The sequence below is a fragment of the Phymastichus coffea genome, unplaced genomic scaffold (genome assembly GCF_024137745.1).
Source record: "Phymastichus coffea isolate CEN01 unplaced genomic scaffold, Cenicafe_Pcof_1.1 PCOF00067, whole genome shotgun sequence".
Classification (NCBI taxonomy): Eukaryota; Metazoa; Arthropoda; class Insecta; order Hymenoptera; family Eulophidae; genus Phymastichus; species Phymastichus coffea.
In genome coordinates, this window is record NW_026706878.1 from 1034805 (window position 1) to 1041379 (window position 6575).

The following is a 6575-nucleotide window of genomic DNA, read 5'->3' on the forward strand; positions in this document are numbered from 1 at the left end:
TAGAATTAATAAATTGTGTTGTTATTTTCAGTAAATACTCTTTATGCCTCAACACATCCTGAGTATTCAGCATATTTATATTTAGTAACATCAATATCACTAGTTGCCTTAAACCCCATTGGTTTTGTTTTTCTGGAAGTGGCTAAGCACAGTGAAGGAATAGACAATCGTACTGAAAGAAGTAATTGGGACATGCTTAAGCAATGGTCAAAGGGATTGCTTTAAATCCTATACTAGTTATCTAAATCATTAGAATAACTGTTCTCGAAATCATTAGAAATCTCATATTCAGTCATAAGTTGCCAACTTTGCTCGAAGTAGTTCTAGAAGTCCTTGGAAATGCATTCTCAGCAAGTGCTCTCTTTTAGCTTGAACTCATGATGGTTGGCAAAATTCACAAGCTCAAGGGTGTAGCATTAATAATACCAGGAATTCTCATTTCTGTTAAACTTCTAGTCCTTTCATTAGTTATTAGAGAATCTGTGATACTCCTGAATGCTGGAGACAATTCCACCGACACATCTGATTTAAGCACTTTTGGTTTTCTCTATGGAACCATTCCTACTGCTCCAGCTTTATTTATTTTCACACTGCATTATAATAATGAAATTGATCTGATTGTTTCGCCTATGGTTGTGTGTACTATCCTGTCTGCCCCTTTGATGTTTATATCAGCAAAATTAATAAGTGCTATTAAAGGAGAAGTATCATCTGATGATGAAGGTAAGCGAACTTAAAAATTTCAAACATATTGTTAGTGAATATCTTATTTCACGCTCATTATGTGAATGCTTTGTAGTTGAAAAGGTTGGTGGAAAAGCTCTACCATGAATAGTTGATGTAAGAGATGAAACTCAAGTTGCCAATGCCGCTAAAAATGCAGTGGATAAATTTGGAGGAATTGATATTGTAGTCAATAATGCCAGTGCAATTTCTTTGACTGATACTTTGAATACTGAAATGAAGAGATATGACCTCATGAATCAAACCAATGCAAAAGGAACTTTTCTAGTGTAGATTGAAGAGTCTTGTTTCTTATATATTTTATAAAAAATGTAATTTTATAGGTGAAAGCTTTGTCTACCTCATCTGTTGAAAAGTAAAAATCCACACATAATCAATTTAAGTCCACCTCTGAGTATGCATCTAATCTGGTTCAAGAATCATATTGCCTATACAATAGCAAAATATGGTATGTCTATGTACGTTCTTGGTATGGCAAAGGAATTCAATGATTAAGGAGTTACTGTTAATGCTCTGTGGCCTAAGACTGGTAATAATTATTATATTTAAAACTTAATTTTTTTTATAATTAGTTTAGTTAAAACTCATTTATTTTGTTTTTTTCAGCTACTCATACTGCAACCATGGAAATATTGGCAGATTCAGAATCAGCGAGAATTAGTCGGAAACCAGAAATTCTAGCTAATGCTGTTTATGCTATTATGTGCAAGGACAGTAAAGATGTGACTGGCAATTTCTTCGTGGATGAAGATCTATTGATGAATGAAGGTATTAGTGATTTTGTTCAGTATGCTTGTGATCCATGTACGTAATCCCATTCTGCAATATCTTATAAATTCCTAATTTTATGGAATTATATTGTTTTTAATAATGCTGGATTTCTTCCTAGATGTCGATAAAATAGACCCAAGAATGGTTGAAAAAGAAGTGCAATGGCATCAGAAATTAAGTCAAGCAAGTGGAGGAAGTGGTGGAAAAATTGAAATGATATTTGCTGCAATTGACAAAAATTTGAGCAATGAACTTGTAACCAAGACTGGAGCTATCTTCCAGTTTAATGTTAAAGATACGATATTTTTTAACCATAACAGCACCAGAAGTCGGTGATAGATTTATATAACATAGAATTTTAACTTTGGCTTAAATTGCCAGACTAAATTTTTTTTTCAAACGATTTTCGGGTGATGAAGCTGGAATTAATAATCCCAATGTCATCCATGCACTTATGCAACAATTTCCCCGTTGCTTTCCTGAAGAGATTGAAGAAATGATAGCAATGGAGTGTGATTTATTAGTTCATAACGAGCAAGATTTTGTTAACGCTTTACCGGAAAACGTAAGGACTGATTATTTTTGGTTCGCCGTACGAGACATTCAGGAAGAATCTGGGTTTCGCCCATATACAGAACTAGCTGATTTTGCGCTCAGTGTACTCTGTACTCCTCACAGTAACGCATAACCAGAACGTATTTGGTCCAAAGACAAGTACATAAGAAACAAATGGAGAAATAAATTAAGTTTAGCTTCAATGCGTTCAATTTTAATGATTAAAGAAATTCTCGCGTTAAGAAATTGTAATAAAAAAGTATTTGTACCTGATGCTCACATGATCGCGAGAGTCAGGAATAGGATTCATAATATACGACAAAACGTTCTCAACAATAATAAGGTGGAGAAGAAGTCAAAAATATAGAAGAGGACGGCTCAGATGGATTCAATAGTGATTATTTATTTGAAGATGGGTTATTGGATTGGTATTTGGATCTGAAGAATGGCAAAGGCTCTCTTGGCAAAGGTGAACTGCCAAACTCTCCTGCAGATGCTACATTGACAGTGGATTCTGCAAACTTTTTTTACTGTTTACAGGTAAATCAAAATCATATTTATTTGTAAGATAAAAAATTGAAACAAATGTAAACTTGTATTTTTTTGTTAGGAAAATTGAAACCAGCAACAACTGCATTTATGATGGGAAAATTGAAAGTGACCGGAAATATTCAAACGGCCATGAAATTAGAAAAACTGATGGACAGTTTGAAATACAAATTGTAATCTAAAAAGTTACAAACAATGTTGATTCTTTTTATAAGCAAAGTTTTGTAAAAATGGTTAAATTAGGGTACAGCAACAATGCAGAATATTTATCTATAAAATTTTATTATATTTTATACGTAAAACTTTATATTGAAATAATAAACTATTTTATATAATCTTTTAAAATATTCAACATATTTTTCTAACGAAATTGTAATTACAAATATTAATTGTAATTATCCAAAACAATTAATCTAATAAACATTGAACGAAGGTACAAACAATTTATAAAATGATTTTCCAGTTAGAAATCCAAAATAGCTTTGGACTTTTCGTATATACCAAAAAAAATCCACCTATTGACATCCAGGTCACTCTAGGAACTATACCAGCAAATAAACTAAAAAATATAGAATATATATCATTTGATTTCACTCATTCTTCAAAATAGAAATAAATAATATAAAAAACATACCCAGATGGTCCATTAATTTTATAAACTGACAAAAGTATGTTTACATTTATAATACGATTATTGTTCATCTTCAACTGAATAATCACTATTGAATCCATCTGAGCCGTTCTCTTCTATATTTTCGCCTTCTTCCCCACCTTCATTATTATTATTGTTGAGAACGTTTTGTCGTATATTATGAATCCTATTCCTGACTCTCGCGATCATGTGAGCGTCAGGTATAAATGTTTCTACTTTTTTATTACAATTTCTTAACGCGAGTATTTCTTTAATCATTAAAATTGAACGCGTCGAAGCCAAACTTAATTTATTTCTCCATTTGTTTCTTATGTACTTGTCTTTGGACCAAATACGTTCTGGTTGTGCGTTACTGTGAGGAGTACAGAGTACACTGAGCGTAAAATCAGCTAGTTCTGTATATGGGCGAAACCCAGATTCTTCCTGAATGTCTCGTACAGCGAACCAAAAATAATCAGTCCTTACGTTTTCCGGTAAAGCGTTAACGAAATCTTGCTCGTTATGAACTAATAAATTCCACTCCATTGCTATCATTTCTTCAATCCCTTCAGGAAAGCAACGGGGAAATTGTTGCATAAGTGCATGGATGACATTGGGATTATTAATGTGGTAAATTTCCGACAAAGCAAGTAGGTAAACTAGAGGGGCATCAACTCAGAGGGGTATCAGCTTACTGAGTTGAAGCGTGTGAGTTGAGGTGTGTGCATGTTCACCTCACCTCCCTCCCTGCTGATCGGCCCGTGCGCTGTCGACTCACCTCCCCCCCCTCCTACTGAGTTATACCGGTGCGTTCTACGCACTCCCCCCTCCCCTACTAAGTTGATCTGATGTGGCTTGATCTGATGTGGCGTGCGTTCTCTGCATTTCCCCCTCTCCCACTGATTTGATTCCTATGCACTGCGCGCGCGTTCTGTGTTACGCGTTTTGATTGTTTGATTGTGTGTGTGTGTGTGTGTGTGCGTGTGTGTGTGTGTGTGTGTGTGCGAATTTTTAGATTTATCTGAAAAAAAACGGACGGATCGGGGGATCGAACGCGCGACCTCCGGATCCGCAGGCCGATGCTCTACCGTTAGAGCTACAGCCACTGTTACCACGGGCAATACCGTATTGTGTATACTGGCTACACACGCGATTGATATGTGGGGGGCGGCGGCGCCGGCGGCTGCTGCTGCTGCTGCTGCTGGGGAGGGCCCAGGCGCTAATACATACAAATGATAATAAATTTTAATAATTTTTTTATGTTCGATGTGTGCGCGCGGGCGCGCGTGTGTGCGTGCATGCGTGTCTCATCTGCCGAAGATGGTTTAATAGAAAAAAACGTGCAAGTACCTGCTAACTTTCTTTTATTTGTAGACTTCGTGGTTGTAAGCTACTATAAATAGCACAGTGTAAGAATTATCGAATCTTTCATCAACCAGCATTCCAATAAAATGGATCGCTACTCTAAAGTAAAGTACTCTCGTCTTCCACAGGAAGACCCGGACGAAAAGAAGAACAAAGAATCATCGACATGGAAACGAAGTATTTCCAAATTTTCGAGCAATACTAAAAATTTTCCTGGACAAAAAGGCTATCAGCAGTTCAATAACGAAAAGAAGAAATAATCATATTTATACATTTCATCATTGTACACCACCTCAACTAATAAATAAACATTTTTTTTTGTCTAAATTCTATGTTGTATAAATTTTTTTGTTGATAAAAAATACAAAATTTATTATAAAAAAGATGAACTGCTGCTGCTGCTGCTGCTGTCATCGTCAGAGTCAGCGAAGAATTTCGCTTTTTTTTTGTTGGATGGTTTAATAAAAAATAAAAGAATATTTTTTTGTATCAATTGAAACAAAATTTTTTTTTATTGATAAAAAATATATCTTATTCTACATGTTCTTAAAAAAATACATATTATTCTACAAAGTATTTACTTAAAAACAAAATCACTATAGAAATCCTTCAACGACTTCATCGCTCTCTTCCCAATCCATACAACAGCCATCAATATAAAACTTTTTCATTATTTTAACGTTTTGATGTGCACATGTCGTTACGTACTTGCCGTTATGATTAGGGCACACGGTAACTGATTTTAATTTTTCGAAAGGCGAATAGCCCCAATCATTCAAATCGAAAACTTTGAGGCCATATCGTTCTAACCACTCTTTTTTCAAATCTCCGGAAACGAAAATTTTTGTGGCATCTTTGAGTGTATCTGTGATGATGAATTTATGCTCTTCGTATTTATAATCGCCAGAGTTCCATGTTAATCCATGATAGTAGAGTTCTAACCAGAGATTTTCTCGCTTATATTTCTCCGTTAGCCTTCGCCATAGAAAGGGAGGTTTGAACAAGCGTACGAGCGGTTCTTCGTTGTAGTTAAGTGGGAGTATCGCTAACTCTTTCACGGCATAAGTTTTGCCAGGCATCATGAAGTCTTGCATATCCACTACGTACTCCATTGCGATAGAAAGTTACTACTGAGCTGCTTAAGGAAAGAGTCAATTCTTTAATACCCCCCCTCCTCTCCTAAATAAGTTTCTTCACATCTCCATTTATTGGATTATACTGAACGATGCGATCGTGTAGAATAAGACAATACGCTGTAGTTCCTTCGGGAATATTTTCTCTGGTTTCGAACTCCAAGCGCACATCTACTGGAGCAGTCTTTAATGATTCGTTGTGTTTCGAACAGTCAATCACTACGAGTGGCATGTAATTTTTATATTCGAGTTTTTTGAGCATCGGTTCGGCATCCTTACCGTAGTATACGTTTTAAAAATTGGCATACATATCGTACAACATTGCGTACTGGTTTTTATTGAAATCAATGTTGAGATTACCGTATGGATAGCACTGAGAGTTGAGGTACAGTTTTACATTTCTGATGTTACAATGATCAAATATACTAGCGTTAGAGTTTGGTTCATTTTTTCGATTGATTTGGAAGGCTAAGATGACGTAGCGTGGTTTCTCCAACTGATTTGTCGTTTTAACTGTCCAGACGTGATTTGTGTTTGCAGGCAGCGCTGGATATTCGTACAGTTCCCAACTACGAAAACTCATTGAATACTTCGTTCGCTTTTTAGAAAGTCGAGTAGACGTATTTTCTTTGCATTCGATGCAGTCACATAGGGCATAAGCCATTCGAGACGTGTTACATTAATCTTGAATTCTTCGTAAGCTTCAACGTTGGCCACGGTCTTCTTCATTTGATAAACTGCATTTAAATCAGTACTCGATCTTACGAGAATTAATTCATGTTTCATATTCACGAGCACTTTGCGATAGTCCTCAGCGAATCCAAGTA

At 35.6% G+C, this 6575-nt stretch overlaps 1 pseudogene; it reads left to right on the forward strand.

The window, feature by feature from the left end:
- Positions 1 to 380: 380 nt before the first annotated feature.
- LOC131667533 (hydroxysteroid dehydrogenase-like protein 2) lies at positions 381 to 2796 on the forward strand (annotated as a pseudogene).
- Positions 2797 to 6575: the final 3779 nt, after the last annotated feature.